At 35.4% G+C, this 22,076-nt stretch overlaps 1 long non-coding RNA gene across 4 annotated transcripts in view; it reads right to left on the reverse strand.

The window, feature by feature from the left end:
- Nucleotides 1-14,838, reverse strand: part of LOC128076144 (uncharacterized) — a 32,523-nt gene extending 17,685 nt beyond the window's left edge. Inside the window, exons 1-4 of one of the 4 annotated variants that reach the window (XR_008204264.1) lie at nucleotides 14,787-14,838; nucleotides 14,390-14,483; nucleotides 4,023-4,098; nucleotides 3,214-3,299 (exon numbers count right to left, since the gene is read on the reverse strand). This is a non-coding gene — a long non-coding RNA (uncharacterized LOC128076144). Of the gene's footprint in view, nucleotides 1-3,213; nucleotides 3,300-3,964; nucleotides 4,099-14,389; nucleotides 14,484-14,786 lie in introns of all 4 variants that reach the window. The other 3 variants (XR_008204261.1, XR_008204263.1, XR_008204265.1) reach the window with 3 other exon arrangements.
- Between the last annotated feature and the right edge of the window lie 7,238 nt (nucleotides 14,839-22,076).

Consider the following 22,076-nt stretch of genomic DNA (forward strand, 5'->3'; position numbering starts at 1 on the left):
GATGCCAGCAGGTCATCCAACAGTTCTTGTCTTTCAGAAAAAGTGCTGCAAAGCCATACCCAGCCACTGCTGTCAGTGCATGGGGCATATGAGACCAATGGGAAACCCACTGACATCAGCACTAAGGCATCTGCCAGTGGGAATAAGCATGTTTCCTATTACAATGAGCTTCTGATTGTATCCTTCTGGTTCTCTGCTCATACATCACTGATAGCTACAGATAGCTCTTTTTTCAGAATTTCAGATTCTTAAGGCAAATCATTAATCTCCGCTATAGCTGTGCTGCTTAATTACTCCACAACATGCAGCCAAAAGTTTGGTGTTTTTTTGCCAAAATTAAAAATAAAATGAAGACTATTGAAATACTACATTAATAGCACCTATTATTTTGGTCTAGTAGTCTTCCCGTTTTTAAAACAAGGGTGGACAAAGTTTAACAAAATATCTGTAAAAAACATTTGAAATTCACTATAGAACATTTATTTTTAGTATAATTAAGATGTTTTTTTTCTACAATATATTATGAATATTTTAAAAAGCTACCTTCAGTGTGCTACCAAGCTTGAAAACTAAAATGCTCAGCATCTTAAGGCATCTTGACTCCTCTGCCCTTAACAGATTTGCATGAAAACCAGCATAAAATGTACATTTCCCTGCACACTAAGTACCAAGCCAAACGACTCCCCAGAGCTCAGCATTCTTTCTGTTACCTCAGTTGCCAAATTTCTATTAAAAGTTACTACAAAAAGGCCAGAAGGAAAGTTTCAAACTGTGGCTAATCTATATCCCACGTAATCACACATTATAGTAAATAAATATGATCGATGAACAGGCTTCTTATTCTAATAATGGAGTTACAGAATATAGAAGAGGTGAATTAGAAGATATCATCACTATAATAAAAGAAAAACATGAAATCCATGAAAAGAAGGAAAAACTGGTTTTAAAGTTCTCCTGAAATATTTTCAGCTTGCTACTTTGGAGAGATGGTACTAAAAATTTATTGAGGAGGCAAGGTTCATCCCTGGTGCATTTGGGTCTGAAACTGCCAAAGTGCCCAGGAGAGCTGCAACTTGTCCCAAGAGCCTTTCCCTGTACCTCTGAAACTCTCATTTCTGATTGACTGACAACAGCATTGCTGCTGTTTTATATTATTAAAAACATTAACTACAGCAATGAACTATGCCATCTTAGAAAGCTCTATAATCCAAAGTTTTACTTCTTAAGAAAATCAGTTTAAAGTCCTGCAATTGCAATAAGCTAAAATAAGAAAAAGTCGTCTTTAATACTGAATTGAATAAAAAAAATTTTGGCGTGAGAATTCCCTTCACCTCTCTGGCCTTACTATTCATCCATTAAACACAAAAAACTCCAACAATAGAAACACGATGAAGATATACGCAGTTGAAGTCACTGCCTAAATGACAGTAGAGGACTGTATTTTTTACTTTTCTTATTTAACAAGTCTGTCCTTTAGTGTCAAGAGAATGGAAATTATTATCTTGCTTCCTGCTGAACATACATCTTGGTGTCCTCATGTTCATCACCAGTTTTCAAAATTAAGTGCTAAATTTTCATCCGTGTGAAACACCCAGCTGTTGGATGAGGAAAATTGCTTTTCAAATCCATGGAGAAGCAAATTCCAAGCTCAAGAATAGAGAACTACAAATGGAGACTTGTACTGAAACAAAAATATTTTAAATAAAACACAGCAAAGGAGATAAACCCTTCTATTTTCCTACACCTCTTTCTACTCAAAGCCATGCAATACAATGCCAATGCCAGTAACTGCTTAACTGAAAAATATTTACACTATGCCTAACTCCCTAAACATTCATCATGCCACAAAGCCACAAAAAGAAGGTATAAGGTCTGGCAGCACTGCTCTTGCCACCACAGAACTAGATTTTCGATATACACTTTCTTCAGCATTGATGGTGACAATATACATGAATTTTCATTCAGCTCCATAGACGTTTCAGGAATGTCAGGATATTTATCAAAACAAGGCACTGGCAAGGCTAAAAAAAACCCGTAATATTTTCAGTAGAAATAGCAAAATTAAATAAGAGTGTGTTCAGATCAGGTGGCTTAAACAGAGAAAATGTGAGAAGTAACTTCTGAGAAGTGAGGAAAAAAAAGTGGAAAAAAATCTGTCCGATTCTAAGGAACTGCATGTCAGATGCTTTATACCTGGAAAACATACGATTAGATAGAAATACGGTTGAGAAAGTTCATTATACATATGTGTGTGTGCATGTGCGTATAAAGATGAAAAAGAAATACTGCCAAACATGTAAAAGGACTGATAGTGACATTTGCGGATTTTTCAGCATTCCTCTAGAGATAATGGCTCAAAAATGTGATTCTGACTTTCTTTTTTGTGAGTGTGGTTGACAGAATTTTTTTCCATTGAGGAAAAAAAGTCTCTAGCTCACCATGATGAGCTGCAATATTATGCAGGAAATGAGCTGGTAAGGCTGCATGATTTAGGGTATCTTGCCCAGCTAATAGAGAGTCTCCTGCCAGAGGCAACAAATTTCACAGGGAAATATTGACAACAACTACAAATGTCACCACTGACTTTGAACTACCTGCAGCCTGGGGATGAGCCATCTGAGCACCATTCCCTTACAGAAAGAGGAACCATCCTATCTGCTGCTTTTCAGCAACTCTCTTCCACCACCTCCACCCCAGTGCATGGGAACTTCCATCAGTAAAATCAGCAGCATTTCTGTGCTCTTCAGTGTAAGCAATTCCTCTTGTAAATACCCATCACTGTAAAACCATCCTTTAATGGATTAGGAAATACAAAAAGCACATGGACCTGAGTAGAAATCTTGGGCATCAGGGCTGTTTCCAAATCAGAAAGTGTGTGATTTTTTTTTTTCCCCCCCCCATTTCCCTCTATGCTTTTTGCACTGTTGCTTTTGAGTAGGGCGACCAGTTGCTGCAGGCACACTTTTTTATTTTTTTTTAAATTTCCCAGATGGCACTGTATTGCTCATGTAGCTCTGCAAAATTACAGTGTACACTATTTTGCTTCTCCAAAACTCCGGAAACAGACTTGTAAAAAAACCAAAGTATTTCAGATTTCCTGACCATGAATTTTCACTATGTAAACTCCTTTCACTCTTTACACACTATGCATGTGGATATGCATGTAAGTATCCCCAGTATCCCCACATTTCCCCACTCCCCAGTCTACCCCACCTTTTATGGTCCTCGAGACCAGCAGCAAATATCACTGTTACCCTCTGTTGTGATGAAAGTTTCAGAATGTCCATTAGCATTTAGCACTGAAACATGACAGAATAAGGGCCAGTTGTTCTAAAGGTTATTCAAGAAACATAAAGACATTCAGAAGATTTTATATTCAAAAGTACGGGATGGGGGGGAAGGGCTGTTATAATTGCTTAATCAGCAACACTTTAATTTCCCTGCAATAGCTGATACAGCTGAATTAGTGAAATGATCTTTATTCAAAGATCATTCTAGCAACTTAGAGTGATTAAACTTCTGTGTGCTCGTCTATTACTTCTGTATTCCCATTTATTTTTACTGAAATCCTAAAAAAAATTACAGCCAAAAATATAGCTGTTTTATTCCTCATAATAATCTAGATTGATTTTCCCACTATAATATTTAAATGCATTTCATTTCCTAAGGCATTAAATGCAGTTTACAGTTAGTTGCAATAGAGTGCCTCACATCAAAAATGTTGGGTACTTAGCTGAGACAAAAAGATTGTGGTTTATCTGTGTAATTATTTTCTATTTTCTCTCTTTCCTGCTCTAATTCAGCTTATATATACACATAGGAAATGTGATGACAACTGAAAGCATGCAATGTTATTAATCCATTGATTTTCACACATATATGTCTAGAATTCAGTAATAATATAATAATACTGATCTTTCATAAATAACTGGATTTAGAATAGGCCAGTGCATTAAAACCTTACCTGGAGAAATCCTACCAGCCAACTGATTTGATTTTTCCCCTCAGCCTGTCATACTTACAGGAGCTCGGGGACAATAGTTGGGAAGCTCAGCACAAAGTAATTCCAACAGCCTAAAATTCTGGGTCTGGATTGTGCTAAAAAAAGTACAAAGTATCACACAAGTAGGTGTCATCGCATTCTGAGGTTCAAAACAGTTCTGCTTCTTATTCAGGTAATTCAAAGATCAGTACTCCATGAGGACATTGCATTTCCAAAAGATAGAAAAAGGAATGAGATTTATTGTTGTGCATTCTGAAACCGAAATGTAAAGAATTATTCACAAAATTTATATCGAATTCTGAATGTGAACACTGCCTGGTTTATGGGATCAAACACCAGCTTTGTTGAAAAACGCTTTACATGATATGAAAAACCAAAAAGAGATGTTTCCTTGTAATTACAAGGTCAGACCGGACAGGCTCTGAGCAACCTGATCGAGACATTCCTGTTCATTGCTGGGGGGTTGGACTGGATGACCTTTCAAGGTCCCTTCCAATTCAAGTGATTATTTGATTCTATGATTACCTAATCTCACAACAGCTGTGTTCCTTATAGTTGGACCAATTATTCATATGAATTTTATAAACTATTGCATTTGAGTTTCATTTCTGCTATGCAAAACAATGTCAGCGTAATAATTACATGGAAAGGAAGATGTCACAACTTTTAACGTGAGCATATGCTCTGAAACACCTTTTAGAAGTGCCACAGTTCTTTAAAAGAAATGAAATTTGCACAACAGTAGCATTATTTTTCTTCAAAAAAGAGCATGCTCTTCTAATATTAAGAATTTCCTAATTAACATACGTTAAAGATGTAAAAGTGTCCAGTTTTTTTTTCCTCTGTTCCTATGAAGTGCCTGGCACATTGCATTTAGAATAAATTATAAAGGGTCGGCATTTTAATGTGATCCTTTACGCTGAATTATTTACAAAGTTCTTGAAGTCTACATAACACAAGGGTTAATATTATTAGAAAAATTAATCTACATTATATTAAAATAAAATAACAACCAGATTTTATATTGTAAAAAAACTGGAAGGAGAAAAAGCCTTCAAAAGGAGAAAAAAATTGCTTAGAAAATTTAACAAAACTAGTTTGCTCTCAAGAGCTCTGTTACAGAAAGCAGCAACACCAATGAAGGAAAAAAAAACATTTTTTATGCTCCTGTACTCTGAAGGTCACCACCATACTGACCAGCTGGCATCTTCTTACACAGAAAGAAAGAAAAGGGAAGAAAGAAGTACTTTACCCTTTACATTTGTAATGATGCTCTGTTTGTTACAAGACTTAAACACTTTTTTCTGTGATATAAGCATAAGCATCAGGTTGGCTGAGACGTTTGAGATTTTCCTCATACTTTTTGGTTACTCACTAATTACTTCAGTGAAAGGCTCCCTGACATCTATTATGTTCCAAGAGCAAGTAATGGCCTGGATGTATAATAATTAGAGAAAAAAAAAGTGTGGGCTTGAAATAGGTATTTTAAGCATTGCTATTTATTCGGTCCTCTTCATTGCAGAAAAGACTTTATTTATTTAAAACATACACTGTGAGAAAGCTTTTCAAGAGTTATATCCTCCACTTGTTAGCTAACACATGTCCACTGAGATGGTATTCACACTGTCAATGATCACAATCCTTTTCACTATAAAGCAGAATATGTAATGTAAGCCACCCCTGAAGGAAACGTAACCTGCTTCACCTTATTTTAAGAGGAAACAGAAACATCCACAAATAACCCATATGTCTAGAAAAGAAACATGCATGACTTAAGTAGTAACAGTTGTACCCTGTTATACATGCTGGCCCACATCTTCTGTAATTCACAAACTACCACTTAATTTAGACTACTATAATTCTAATAATATCTATCATCTTTAGCAAGACAATGTGCAAAATAACCCATAAATTCTAGCATGGACTTGTGAGGAGAACAAAATCTACCAGATTCCTGTTCTATGAGTTCATAATCCAAAACAATTTGTACTCTTACTGAACATAAACTGACTGACGTCTCCTCCATGGGAAAGTAAATAAATTCATCTGAAAGAGGTCTTGATCTCCTAGTGTCATCTTTCATAGGTAGAACAGTACTGCTCAGAAAATATGTTCTGTAAGACATGCTGCCTCTATATAACCTGTACCTTCCTTTCTAGGTTGGACTGTCCCTGGCTAAGTGTTGGAAAAAATGACCTCAAGCAACAGCGCCACCGGGATTTATCATCACTTGACTAAGATCTAATAAAATTTCTATCTAAGGCAAATTTTCATTAATTTTATGGCCCCTAGAAGATTAATATAACGCATACAACTTTTAAGCTTACACCTATACTTGCTGAGCTAAATCTTTAATTCTAGCCCAAATCAGCCAGGCACTGAAAGAGATACTTTATTTTTGAGCACTTAATTCTACCGACATTGATGGTGCTGCATAGGTGCTTTTAACATCAGGGGCCTCCTCCAGGGTTTTGTGGGATTTACATTCAGCTGTGCTTAGTGCCTTTAAGATCTCTTTTCTCCTGATTGTGTGTGTTTGTATATAAAGAAAAAAAAATGTTGAGCTAAAATATCTTACATGTAAAATTAAATTAAAAATATGAAAAACTTTCTTGCCTTTCTGAAAGTATAGTGTTGGTGTTGTGAAGTTGCTGGATACTTTCTCCTTGTACTTTCCAGTTGATACAACCTAGACTTTACTTCTGAAGTAATCAGCTTTTAATTAAACCAATGAGTTTTTCATATTACCCTAATGCATGTAATAATTGTTATGATTCTATTATTTTCTTTGTTAAATATATTTGTAGTTTTAAATGACAGGAAATCAAGCCAGTAATTTGTAAAGATGTGTGAATAAGGAAATTGCTCTATTCATACATTCATAATGAACAGGGAGATAACATAATAATGCTTTGTATTCTCACACCCTCTAACAAGAAAAGAAAAAGAAAGCAAAGGAGCTGGCCTGGATAATTTCCTGCAACCCTTCCTTTGTTCTCCAGTCTTTTTATAAGTATTTATTTGAGGTATGCAAAGAAAAAAAATCATCCAAACCAAGCTTTGAACAGTGCTTTAGTGACACAGCTTCGAAGAACAAGAAGAAGCTCATTCATTAGAATAAAAAGCTGGAAAGATGCCAGCGCACAACCAAGCACATTACTGCAGTCATTCAGTACAACATCATACCAGTACTGCTCCATTTCAAATACCACAACTGAAATATATACAAACGTAAGTTGTTCCAGCCTTAAACTACACCTTATGTCAAGATCTCCTGTTATGTCACCACTATAAATAAAAACCATTCTGGACATTTTACCATTCAATAAACTCACTGTCTAGTTAAATAGAGAGGAAGCAAAGGACACAGACGTTACTGAGAAAATAATTCAATTGCTTTTTTCCTTTGATTTTTCAGACTTCAGAGTTAGACCTGTCAAAGGACAAGGAAGTAAGGAGAGAGCCTAGTGATGCTGGCACTGGCTTCTCACCCTTCTCAGCTCCAGAGCAGGCTGCATACCTACCATCAAAGAAAGGGTTCAGCTGTTCCACTGTCCTAAGGTACTTTCTGCCTCATTTTCCACAGATCCCTGAAACTCCACTGAAAGGATTGTTTTAGAGGAGGAATGGGAATAATAAAAAAGAGAAAAAAAAAAAAATCACTTTTTGGTAAGCAGTTTTGTCAAATATTTGAAGCCTAGTTGTCAGAGATTTTATAACGGCATATTGCTATCCAGCCCAAGTTCCTTGAATTTTTCCTCTCTGTTCATGAATAAACTTTAATGCTCAAGCACTGCTACTAATTATGTATAAAATTCTGAGCAGCAGACACACAAACACATATCCATGCCAATTTGCTCACTTCAAGTTATCTTTTAAATTCTGTTAAAATCTCTATTTGAATGTGAAGAAATTTTTGAAAGATCCTACATTAAAGGGATAAGATTATAAATCAGTTTTATTACAGAATCACAGAACGGTTGAAATGGGGAGCAGGGTCCATTTAGTCCAGGCCCCCTGCTCAACAAGGGACACCAATAGCAGGGTGCCCCAGGGTCAAATTCATCTCCCCGTTTCTAGAGTGAAAACTCCTTGTCTAGAGGTACCTTGAACAAACAAACCAGCAAGTTCAAGGATTTTACTATTAGTTTAGCTAGCAGAGTGAAGTAAAAAAAAAAAAAAAAAAGTTTGGTTTTTCTACATCTTCATTTTTTCCCTGTATTTCTTTCTCTATCCTACAGTGAAAAAAATGCAAGGAAATACACTGCTGATATTGTGATAGCTATCGCCATATTTTTACTTTAATTAAAACGGTCTTTTCTTGTATGCTAATATCTTTAGCTTCTCTTAAGTTTCACCTACGTAAACAATTTTTCCACTTAGCATAGTAAATATAAGGTGGTATGTTTGACCTTAGCAAAAGTAACTAAAAAGTACAATAGAAATACACTACATGTTATGAAGTCAAGAGATATTTATTCATAAAACTGTTATTAAAATCATCATTTTCCTTTATACTTTATTTGGAAATTACATGTTCTCTGGCAACATATTAGCCCTCCTTTGGCAAGTGCTGCATATTTTCTGCTTTAAGACTGCAGCAGTAAGATCCATACCCAACTTGTCCTGAAATATCCCTTGAGTGTTCAAAGTATGATGTAGCCACAGGCATAAACTGTACCGATACAGTTTATTTACTTTCTTGGAGGTCTTAGAAAAGACAAGGATGTCCCAGTAGACACTTGAAGTCAGCACAACCATTTAAACTGTTGGTGACTTACTTTAATCAAATATTTCATTCTTGAATTCAATTTCAGAACCCAAAAAAGTCAGCACCGTGAGCCTCATCAACAAGCTGGCCGAAGCGTTCAAAACCCTACGTAGATAAAATGAGCACTACCACTGAGCCAGTATATTCAAATGTAAAAAAAAAATCTTCTGAAGATTACAAGCTAGCAAATACTTTACAGGTGAGCTTAAGTTTAATATTTGACTAAATTCACTGATCTATGGCTACTGTTATATTTTGTATATTTTGTTACATTTTTTTTATTAATACTTTGTCAAGTATTGGCCCTTGACATCATAAACTTACAGATTTTGTATTTCTAAGTATTTAGATAGTTGTCCTTACTTCAGTAGCTCAATATTTCCACACAATATAAAAATCCTCCATAACTACCTTGTCAACTAAGAGAACAGATAGATTTCAAGAGTATTTATTCTATACAGAACCCACAGTCAACACTGACTGGACCTAATGACTTCACAAAGCATTGTGCAAAAATCTTGCAAAAATACCAGCTTGGCATATGAACTAGAGATGCTTTTTCTAAAGATCAGGTTGTACCGTACGGTCACTCAGGAAGGACTGACACTGCTTTGCATATGACCATCCTACATTTATCTGTGGTACAGCAACAGGCTGAGTTGCAAGCTAAATCCCACAGGCAACCATTTTTTCAACAGTGCACAGAGATGAACTTGTGGTCAGAACCACAAATGTAAACAGCTGAGACATTTGAAGCTGTTTATGAAAATACATTCCAAATTTACAGCACATTTATCTAATGCCTATCATTTTGAAACACAGGTTGGCACTTGGCTTCAGTTAAGGCAGCAGCGTTAAAAAAAAAAAAAATATTGCCCCACCCAGTAAGGACAGGGAACTTTCCCAGCAGTGGCAATGCTTGGGACCCCCCATATGCCACCTGAAAAATGGAGGAGGTGATGGCAAGATCTCTTCTTCCTGCTTGAGCTGTCTCTGCAGACCCAGAAAAGCTGAGGTTTTATGCCTTTATCGTTATTGCTACATTGTAAAATAAGTTTAAAAATTCACATCACATTAGGACAGAATCATTTCTGATAACTGATCCGAATACAGAAGAGCTACACCAGCACAGGGTTGAAGAGAGTTTATAAATCTTGTTTTGACTGAAATGCTCTTGTCCACTGATAGATATTCAGGACTAACTCCTGCAGGAAATAAGACCTGAGATTCTTGTCATTATACACAGAGTGAAAGCAAAATGTTCAGATCGAGTTTAGTATTCTCTGTGCTCCTTTATAGGAGGGACAGAATTAAAAGGGATTAAGGCCCAGCAGCAAACTAAGAACATCTGCCTATTTATTACTTCTATAGTGAAATCCCTCTTACCTGCTCTGGACATAATTAAATTTCTGGTATCCTAGAGATACCAATATAAATATCTTTTCCTATTGTTGAGTTAGTTGGCTGGTGATCCACACACAAGCCTATACCTCTAAGTACATCTTATTCATCTTCACATTTGAATTCACCACTTTCAATCATTGAGGACATACCTCAATTTACAAGCAATATTTCCTTTTACATATGGATTTTTTAATATATTTCATTTTATAGCTTTACAAAAGTCATTTAGATTTCCATATTAATCGTGTTCTGTTCCCAGCAGCAATTCCCATAAGCAGGAGTCTACTGGCGGCCCACTTTAAATAACAGAACTCAAATTCTTATGTCCAATCCTGTAATAAAGCAAACAGAGAATAGCTTCAGTTGAAAGGTTTTTTAAAGACCACCTACATCAAATCCCCTGCTGTGGGCTGGTTGCCCCCACTAGATTAGGTTCCCCAGGGCCTCATCCACCATGGCTTCATGTGCCACCAGCTTTGTAGCATCCGCAGCTTTCCAGGCAGCCTGTCCCAGTGTCTAACTTCCAAGTAAATAATTCCTTCCTAACCTAAATCTCACCTCTATTAGTTTAAAACCATTCCTTCTTGTTCTAACTCCAGACGACCATGTAAAAAGATCCCCATCATGCCTCAAATACTGAAAGGATCCAGAGCCTTCTCTTCTTCAGGCCAAATCAGTCCATCCCCCCCAGTCTTTCTCCAAGCAAATAAATTCAAAGCTTAATAAAGGTTTATTGGTCTAGAACTAGAACTCGCATTCTGCAGCATCTACACTCAGTCTGAAATGTGCAGTGTTTAACATTTCTTAAACTTCGTAACAACTTACACACAAAGGAACTACAGCCTTGTATGTTTTCTTCTTGCTAGTGTTCTGTTACTCCAGATACAAAGTGGTATCTCATAGCTAATTTATCTAATTTCTCTCTCAGCTTCCTTGTATCTATATTTATATCCAGAGTCCTACTTCAGCTAGTCACTTAAATGGTAAAAGGTAAGTAAAACATATATGCAGATATATTATGTAAGTTGCATCTGTAGTGCCATTGGGGCATGAACCCACAACAGAGAAAAATCATCACTTAGTTTAGTCGTTGCATATTCTCTCCTCATGTTATCAATCCTACATAACAGGAAACTAGCACTACTCAAGAAATATTTCCATCTCTTGCTTTCCTATATCCCAAGAGATCTTTACATTTTAACTTATTATTAGTAGAACCAGACTATATTTCTTACATTGCAAACAAACATAGAATCACAGAATCAGTTTGGTTGGAAAAGATCTTCAAGATTATCAAACCCAAGCATCATCTAACACAAGTCCATTGCTAAATCATGTCCTTAATCTACACTCTTGAAGACCTATCCCTTGAATACCTCCAGGGATAGTGACTGTTCTACCTCCTTGTGCAGCCTGTTCCAATGCCTAGCATCAATTCTGTGAAATTCTATGCAGTCAATTCCAACTGGGGTTGCATCAGCTTTTCAATAATTTAAAAAACAGACACATATTTAATACAGTTCTAGTCAGAAAAGCACTGTTATTTTAATGGTAGGCACCAAACAAAAGTAGTTTATAGCTAACTTACAATCAAGACGTATTATAATTCCTGGAGTTTCAACAGGTGTATGAATCAACATCATGGAAATCACATAGGATAGTATGTATTTGTCAGCATATATACTGAAACGCAGCATCATCTTTTACCAGCTCCATCCTATGGCAATCATAATAGTAACCTATTACTTCACTGACTTCTCTCAGTGTTAGCCCACGACAACGTACATTTTTCACGCCTGATGATTCATTGCAGAAATGTCAGAGTATGTGGAAAGACTATGTTTACAAAAAGCCACACTGACTGGATCATGAATCATAACTACATTTCTGCAGAAGAAAGAATTGTGTTAGATTTAAAGATAGACTAAAACCAAGGCTTTCCTTTGTTCTAACTGCTTTCTCATCAGCTTGGATTATACTGTTAAGATGAAAACTACAAAACTTGATAAGCAACGTCAAAAATACAATACAAACAGATCCTCTCTCTGTGGAAAGCATTCTAATTTTTGCAGTGGTAAGCATCTTTGGAGGTAGTCTTGCCAAAATAAGAAGTCTGGTTTGTGATTTGTTCTGAGAAGGATTTCCTCACTAGAAATTTTTTCTAATATGTGAAAGGTACTTTATTTGCATTTCCATACCATTACAATCAAAACAAATCTTTACTAAAATACATTTTAACTGCAAAACTGCTAAGAAATTCAAATTTCCAAATTTGAAATGTAGAAACAATCTATTTCATCACTTATCTTGCCTTAATTCCTGTAATTTTCAATGATTTCTGATGTAATGTCTACAGGAGAGCTGAACTAAATGAACAACATCTTCCTACTAAAGGGCAGTTCTAGGCCTTAAAATTATTATTTCTCAAATGAAAATAGCTCTCTGCATATATATAAAGAAAAAACCCTGAAAACTACATTTTTAAAGCCCAGTTCTTTAGAACTCACTGCTAATACTATGAATGAAAACAGGATGTCTACACCAAGGTTACAAATAAAATACAAGTCTGTTAGATTTGTTTGCAGTATTTTGTAGATCTGTACCACTTTACAACCGTCAGGTTGGTTACGAGAATGCAATGGATAACAGGCATATTCATCACCAGACAAACTGATGAGTGTACTTAGGTTAATATCCTGCTCCATCTCCTACAGTACATTTGTGAGAGAACCAAGAGAAAGAACTCTTACTATATATAACATAATGAACAGAATGCATGGACTATATCACATCCACTAAAATATCCTATGCACTTTTCCTACAGTGTCAACATTAAACATATGCTTACTTGAAGTGCAGTCATGAACTTTTTTTTAAAAAAAAGAAAAAAAAAACAAACAACAGAAGTCCCAACATAGCGTCTAACAGAATGAAGATTGCTAACAGGCATTACGGGTACTGCAGAGAGAAAATGAGTTTGGAATAACCAGAAGAGGGCAGCATTTTACCATGTTTTAAAAACTGTAGCAGCTTCACTTCCTAAAGCTGAGACACTAACAGGCATACTTTTTTGAATGCTAATTTTGTTCAAAGATGACCTACATTCGTTAAAAATTTCCCTTTGTTAATGCGCAATATATCACCTTGCTAGTTAGGCATTTTAGAAAGTTCTCTGTAAGCTAATTGCTAATAACAGGTGATAGTGTTTGCAAAAGCAAAGGAACTTATCACTATGAATCCAACCACTGCTTCCATTTTACTTTGGTAAGAATGAAATTTCTATAGAGAAGCAGCAGAAACAGTACTTAAGCTTGAAAACAGACCTGAAATAAAGCAACAGATCTGAATGCACCAAAGATTATTAGCCAGCTATTATGCACTAGGACCATATATACTAAGTATCACAACAATTATACTGAAATACTTCTGTGAAATGCTACCTAAATTCTGCTTATGTACTCCTAGGAAACAAGAGATTTGAGTTCATAAATAACACATCTCCTTATATTTATTATAAGCTGCATGAAAAGGTGTTGAAATAAGCTTTGTTAATCATTGATAAAAGGATTGTCAAGAAGCAACAGAATCTCGAAGAACGGTTTAGAGAAGCAATAATATCTGACATATTTTTCTGAAGATAAACATCTATCAGTCTCCTAAGCTTTTTAAAGACTGCATCCACTGTTGTGCTCCTGTATGAGAATGTTCATTAAGCATCTCTGGAAAAATATCTCATCTCATTTTCTTTGCCCGATTCACGTGCTCATAGCTGTATCACAATAGGAATACATTTAGCAAAAAAATATTTCAGCAATTGTAGTAAATAAATTTATAATAACCGTGTCACAGATTACTCACAGTACTTCAACACTCTTGTAGAAACTCTAAGAAAAATTAGACTTCATTAAAAAAGGCATTACTTGTAAGATTCTGCCATAAACATATGGCCATTTTGCCCAGTAGAAAGCATTAAAAAAAGTGGTGAAAACATAAACTGATGCTTTGCCTTACTATTCTGGAACAGGGCTGGCAATGTGACGCACTAGAAGACTTAGTCCTAGTCACTACCCTCCTTAGCACCTAAAAGTAATTTTAATCTGTCAGTCAAGAGGAAATCAGAAATGAAAAACTGGGATATCCTTAGGCAAGAATATTAACTTTAGTGTTAATATTCAATTTAAAAAACTAATTAAGCTAAATAAATAACGTACCTCAAATACAGCTTTTGCAAATGCTAACTTTAGATATGTAATCCCTTAAACACTGTCTTCTCCAATTTCTTCATATTGCTCAGATGAGGAATGGCTCCAAGACAAGGTAGGAAAAAATAGTTTCTGTTAAGATATATTACGTATCCAGAAGGTAGCCCTAAATAAATTTCTAACTTTATAATGGAAGGCTTTGAATGCGTGTCTGTGCTAACAATATACGACTACATGCTTTTCAGGAAGAATATTGAGTACTTTTTCTGAATCTTTTTCTAGGGTAAACTATGGTGAACTGTGTAATCAATGAATTGACAGATATTATAATTAAGAAATATACAGGAAAGTTAAGCTAAACAGGTTATCTAAAAAGAATATAAAAAAGAATGGATAGAAAGCTTACCCTTGTACTGGGTCACTGAGAAGACTCCAAGAGAAATAATCTCCAAAAAAAAAAAAACCCACACACCTTTACCCCCAAGTAATTAGCTCTTAAATGGGGTCTAGGAGAGGTGGAGGCAGGCTCCACCCTTTCCAGTAGCACAGGAGAATTGTCTTCACCTGTGCTCCCAGGTCTGACTCATTGCTTGCCCCAGGTGGTCAATCAGAGGTTCAGGCCATGATTCAGCAGTTCCCATAAGACTAAAAGTAACGCCTCCTATTTTATTATGTTGGCCTATGATGTCAGAGGAGGATGTTGGTAGGATGGCAGTAGAGGTTGAGTCTTTCCACCAACATCTCACTACATTCTGTTGCCATGCAACAAATGGCAGCAGAGGGGCAGTCCGAGAAATTGTTGGAAGTGTGTATGAAGCCAAGGGATGGAACTGGATTCCTCCATGCAGAAAAAATGGCACTCACTGTCATTCATTAATGTTTGCAGAATATTTTTGGAGGCCAAATAGTGGATGTGAGCACAGTGTGGCAGTGGGTGGTGCGTTTCAGCAGTGGTGATGGCAACAGTGGATAACTAGCACTGGTACAGATTTTTACAAGCATGGCATGCAGGCCATGGTGTTTTGTAGCCAATAGTTTGGTCTATCAAACAGTGTTATTATGCTTTTTGCATCTGTTGCCACTTCTATGGAAAGAAATAGGAGGCATTACTTTCAGAACAATGTATGTATTTGTGAATAGAAAGTACAATAAAGCTGCAGAGAAAATCAAAGTTCTATATCTTTGCCATTCAAATTTGTAGTCTATTTTTCAGAAGCAATCAGTTCTGTATCAAACAGCTTCACATCAAACTAATGAAGAGACTGCAAGATGAGAACAAGCATAATGTCTATGGGGAATATTTCACATTAATATTATATTTACTTAGACCCTACACCTACCTCACTTTTATCTCTGCCTGCTCACTGTTTCTAGAACTTTTAAAATTCATTGCATTAAAAAAGCCCACCTGATTTTTTTTTTCTTCAGAAATTATTTGGCTTTTCTATACAACAGAGATGGAAAACCATTATAAAAACATAGCATTAGTCTGTTTAAACACAACACTAATATCTTGTTAGCTGACTGTCATAATATTTAAGTACATTCACTCCTTCTTGGCATTAGATGAAAAAAAATTATACATCAGCCCATGACGTATATCATATGCCATCTGCAAACCACAGCATAATGCATTTGTATTTTCCTTAGACAATAAATTAAGAATCTCTGAGTCAGACTATATGGCCTCACAGCCCAGTTCGCTCCTGAAATGGCAGAGAAGTAACAACAGGGACCTGAGCTCATGAACTCAGGCTGTGCCCATGGAACTTTCCAGGCCCATTCTCAAGAGCTAACCAGCAGAACTTGCCTCCTCCTTCCATCCCAGCAAAACGGATGAAAGTTTAAGGTGTTTCAAGTCCAAACCTCACCAGAAGTTAGGCACCAGTATCTTCTGCTTAGCTTCTTTACTATTCCTGCCTTCTCCACACAATGACTTTACCTCTGTTTTCTCAGCATGTTTGGAATTTCCTTCTTCATATTGCTCTTCCAAAGGTAAAATTGGAGTCTGAAGTCTCTTTTGTCCCTTCATACCTAAACAGTTTCCTTTAAGGCCCAAATGACTGTAAAAGTGTTCAGAATCAATTTTTGCAGTGCCTGCTGGGAAAATCTCCAGAAAGATGGACTGGCAGAGGGTGAGTTGCACACAACCAAGTGCACTTATGTCAGCAGAGGCTGACACAATCCTTTATGTGATTTCTGTAGAGAACAACATGGCTCTGCTGGTGAGCGTCCTGTAACAGCTTGCCCAAGGCTCTTTTACATCTTTTTTTTTTAAAAAAAAAAAAAAAAAAACTTAATATTTAAGCAATTTTAAGGTAAATGGAATCCATTATTAGTTTTGTTTGGGCTTTTTTTTTTTTAAAGTTTATTTGACCAAGTTATCCACTATGAATCACTTTACTTTCTTCTGACATTCATCTTTAAGATGCTTCTTCTCTAATCAAATAACCAGCAAAGACACAAATCTTAGAATAACCACAGACACTGAAAATAAAACTAATTAAAGCAGAAATACAATTGGAACATGAGGTAACACATAATGCAAATTATAAGCTGTTACTTTTTCTACACACGTGCAAAAGACTAAATTTTTAGAAAAACAGAAAAAACACCATTCTGTATAGCATTTCTTTTTAGCAGTGCATTCATAGTAAGGAATAATTAATTGTTTCAAGAAGCAAAAACTTAAAAGTAATGAAGATGTGACATTCTTTTTACTTTTTTTTTTTTTTTTTTTTTTTTTAGTTTTGTCTGCTGAAGAGTTATTTTTATTGAGAAACAACCATCCGATATTTCCATTACAGTAAAACATGATATTAAAAACTTCTTTGTAATTCAAAAACATTGATCTTTACAGACAGGTGGTCTTGGAAGATACGAATTTATCTTATGATTCCATATTTGGAAGCAAGGTAGAAACAGGTGGTTTCCATAACGAACTACCTTATTATCTATTATTCATTTATTCTATGCCAAAATACTTACATCTATCATTTGCTTGGTTTGTGGTATCCTTGCACATTATAAATTTCTGCTAACAATACGGTTCTCTCCTATTTCATGTAGAAGAAAAGCTGTGCGCTGCTTTTTGTATGTAAAACAGATCTACATAATATAAATAAGAAACTAGATCTGTTCATTTTTTGACTATATTTAAACTTATTTCGCAAAGCTTTAAGAAGTATCAGATAGTCTTGAATGTTGTCAATGTACTGTGACAAATAAAAAATCCTTTCCATTCAGTTCCAGTCACGAAACCACTTCAGACACTTAGCAGCCAGAGAACTCATTATCACAGTATTTAATAGCTACATTAATGCTATGTGATGACTGGCCTGGGCCAGCAGTTCCAGTGCCATTTGAGGGTTATTCCCAGAAGACAGATTTTATAAAGGGCTCAGTTGGGATGAAATAGGAAAATACTGCTCCTATGGACCCACGGGCAAGTTTGAAAATGGAAACTAAAGGATCGGAGAGGGATGTACATACAAATTCCAAGGGCCTGTACTGCCAATAACCATGACATGGTTCTGTATTGGAAATGTGCTGATTTTACCCATTGGCACTGAGAATTCAGTATATGGTAAAAGCCTATTTATTACTGTTGACAAAAGCATTTTCTGACCTAGTTTTTTCTTGTTAATTGCAATTTCTTTTATATTTTAGTTTAGTTCCAATTTGATAGCATAAAATTTATAATTTTGTCACAGCAATGATTAAAATAGGGCCATTTTAGTTCTTAATGCACCTCTTGCTAGAGGCAGCATATATACTTTTTTCATATTTTACTTATTTTATTTTTGATGTGCCTGGTAGCTATTATGGTTAGAATTAAAAAAATTAAATGTTAAGCAGGGAGCGAGGATAAAAAGCAGCTTAATTAAAATAAAGGAAAGAAAACAGTATTTTAAGATGATTATAGATTCTAGTAGGTTTATAAATTATGATATAACTGGTAATTACATCTGCTATAAGCTCTTGGTTAGAGTTAAAATCTATTGAAAAAAGCCCTGTGGCTCTACACTGAAATACAGTGCAATTCCCAGTTACCCCAGGAAAAAACAGGAAGTTTAAAGGCATATCATATACATGTTTTGTTTTGTTTTTAAAATCAGTTGTTCTGCCCAAGAATGATATACCTCGGAACACAAAGTTACCACAAAACTCAAAGCATAAGAAGCAGATTAAAAAAGATATAAAACACTTTCTAGTTTTTCATTTCACTGCTAAAATGACTCCTAAAAGCACAAGAAACAGAAATAAAACCCTGCAACATTAATAAGAATCAGTTAATGGGATCTCATCTCATTAAAAATATTCTAGATCATGCACATCGTTCTAGATTCCTATTTGCAGAAGTGCAGTATTTATCAGGGCTTGTAGTTTCCCATTTTCAAGCACCACAAGAACACCAAATCTGCATCATCTATGATTTTCATACTACGAATTGTCTCTGTTTGAATGAGTTTTATTTGGGATAAATTAACAAGAGACTCTGAAGTCAATGTGGCAAATAAACATTCTTTTCTCACCAATATTGCATGGTAGGAAATTGTTGTCAGATGGCTTTTTACTGTAGTATCAGTTTTTAAATCTTTAATGATATTACCCTTACAAGCATCCTGTAAAACTGCGAAGTGTTATCTATTCCATTTGAGTAACTGAGATACTAAAACCTAAATGACTTAGAGAAAACCTGGTGAAAAAAAAGGCTTAAGCTGAAAATTCTTAAGCCCCAGTCTAGTGGCATACTCACCATGTTTTTGCTGAGAAATGTGATAAAATAAAATAAAATAATAAAGAAAAATCAATAAAGGCTTAGGTTTGCCAGATAAAATACAATAGCTTGAAAGTCCACTGACAAGAATTCAGGGCACAATGCCAAGATTTTTAAACTACTTTGAGTGGATCACTTAATAGCATGAAAACAACATAATAAGGAGAAAATTAGACATCTGCTTTAGGTATGGCAGTGAGATATGTCCTCAAGGACTTCACTTGTATTTCTCCTGGTACTAAGTGCACACACTGAATTCCTGACCCCATTAACTTGAAGATGAAGCTCCCTTTATTTCAAAGGAACTGCAGGTTCACCCAAACTCAGGCTGGGGTGATATACTTAACAGAAAACTCAGAACTCATCAGCAAATGCATATCTCAGTGATGTGAGATGGTCTCTGCTGCTAGTTATAAATGCTAAAAAGTGAGAAAGTTTGACCACTAAAAATTTGGGCTCCACAAAGGCCCCTAATGCAATATTGAAAACATAGAGTGGCAAACTTTTGAGGAAACAGCAGATAAACTAAATGTGCAGTTCTAGAGACATTAATTCATCTCTACAAAATTTAGCCAATCTTTCCCAATAGGTTTATTAAAAATATATTTTCATATTAAAAATGCATATATTTATACAAGGCTGCTACAGTTTTTTGTTCAGAAGTTTACTTTTCATTTCAAACCACTCTGGCATTAAGAAATAACTTACGTTGAAAGTAGTTAAGAGAAAACAATTGTTTTATTTCAACTAAATATTTCAAGTTATTCCCAAATACTTCTTTCTGGTTTGTGTTTCACTGCTAATCTTTAGCTTATGAAGCCAAAAAAATCAATTTTCAGACTTGCTTTTTACAAAAAGATCATGCAAAAGATGGTATATACATAGCTTGTAAATCTAGAACATCAGCAGGAAATGACATGATGAGTAGCTTCTGCCATGTTAGATAGGAAACAAGGTCAGCTAACTTTCAGAAGCGAGGTGAAAAGAATAGGTACTTTTTCACTGAGGAAAGATGCATTAGACTTATTGCTGTTAAGAGGAAAATCAGCCAGTAATATTATGGAAGAAAATGTAGTCTAGATAATTTAACTTCTCTTTTTGTGCGTGAGCACCGTGGATTAGAGGATTGGCTCTCTTGCTTACATTTTTAGCACTGGTTGCTGACAGTATCTTTTGTAAAAAAAAAAATAATCCTGTAACTACAGTAATACTATTGACAAATGTATTATGTACCTTTTGAATTCTCACAGTATACCTTTGTTCCCTTTTGGATAAAAACATCTGGTGTCTTCTAGACCATTATAGTAACCTAATAATTGTTCAGAACTAGTAACTAGAGACTACAATGATGTCTATTTCACATATCGTTAGTAAATAAAAATTTCATAATCATTGGTTTTCTGCAACTAGTAAGTTTTTTGTGTTTATGTTTCTGGGTGTTTTTTGTTGTTTGTTTTTTAAAATGTAACACTCGGGTTGTAATTAGTTTAGATTTAATTAATTTTAATTTATAGCTATTCATAACCATTTCCACTTAGACTAGGAACTATGAATCAATTTGCAAGAATAACAAATCTCTTTTATTTAAATTTATATTCATACATATATATGTACCTTTATTACACAGTAGCATTATGTTAAGGAAAGAACAAACCAATTGGAGTCATTTTCGTTAGAGAGAAGATGACAATTACACATGAACTGAATCCCCCACAGTATAAAAAGAGTATTAGTAATAGCTTAATGCACAAGCTGTGTAATGATTAAAGATAAAATCTGAAAGAGTATAAGAATTTGCTATCCTATAATCCTCTCTACTAATTCCTGTATCCATGTAATATTACAAATTACTTGCAGAGAATGAGCCAGGATTGATTGCTCATCACGTCTTCAGATAGAAGAATAAGCTGTCGGCAAAAGTAGTTAGTAGATGGCCAATTCTGAGCAGATAAAATTCACATGAAGTATAGTTTAGCTGCAGACTGCCTTGTCACAAAATGTGATGGACACAAAACATTAACCTCTCTGTTCTCTAGCTCAAAGCCTGTAAATGGGAGGTAAACCCACTGGGGGCTACTGTATAAACCAGAGTTACCTCTGGCTCAGGAAATCTCTGCTCCACAAATTCTTACATGTCCCTTGACATCCACTTTTGGCCACTGTCAGAATCTAGTACAATCACTTTTTTGCTTTCCTTAGGCTCAAGCAACACATTTATATTGAGGAATCAATCATGTATATGTACTCACTTATGACAACCTCGTAAAATGGTCTCTTTTCTTAAATTATTTCCAACCTTTGCTTCAGGACTACAATGTATGCCAGAAAAGTCAGAAACTATCTTTATAGGATCAAAAAAAGTTACCTAGAATAGAATATTTCAGTTGGAAGAGATCTACCTGGATCATCAAGTCCAACTCCACCTTCAGGGCTAACTCAAAGCTAAAGTGTATTACTGAAGGCATCATTTATATGCCTGTTCAACACTGAAGGCATGGGGCATCTTCATCCTCACAGGGAATATGTTTTTCCTAATGTCCAATCTGAACTTCACCTGGTACAGCTTTGTGCTGATCCTGCATGCACTATCCTCAGTTCTCCAGGAGCAGAGACCAGCATCTCCCTCACCACTTCTCTTCATAAGGAAGTTTCAAAGAGCAATGAAGACACTTCCTTTACTGCAGATAAGTGTCCTCAGCCTGTCCATATTTCTTCAGTCAGATATTTCATTTAACATATCACAGACTTAGTCAAAACACAGTTGAATTCCAAAAGGTGCCCTAACCAAACTAACGCTGTGTGTGTTAGCTTGATGCATTACACTGCATTTCATCTGGTTACATTGCAGCTAGATCTCTGCACTTGATTGGTTATTATAGAAAACACAGAACAGCATTTAGACTTCTAACATGCTGT

The sequence above is a fragment of the Tympanuchus pallidicinctus genome, unplaced genomic scaffold (assembly GCF_026119805.1).
Source record: "Tympanuchus pallidicinctus isolate F22 unplaced genomic scaffold, pur_lepc_1.0 scaffold13, whole genome shotgun sequence".
Classification (NCBI taxonomy): Eukaryota; Metazoa; Chordata; class Aves; order Galliformes; family Phasianidae; genus Tympanuchus; species Tympanuchus pallidicinctus.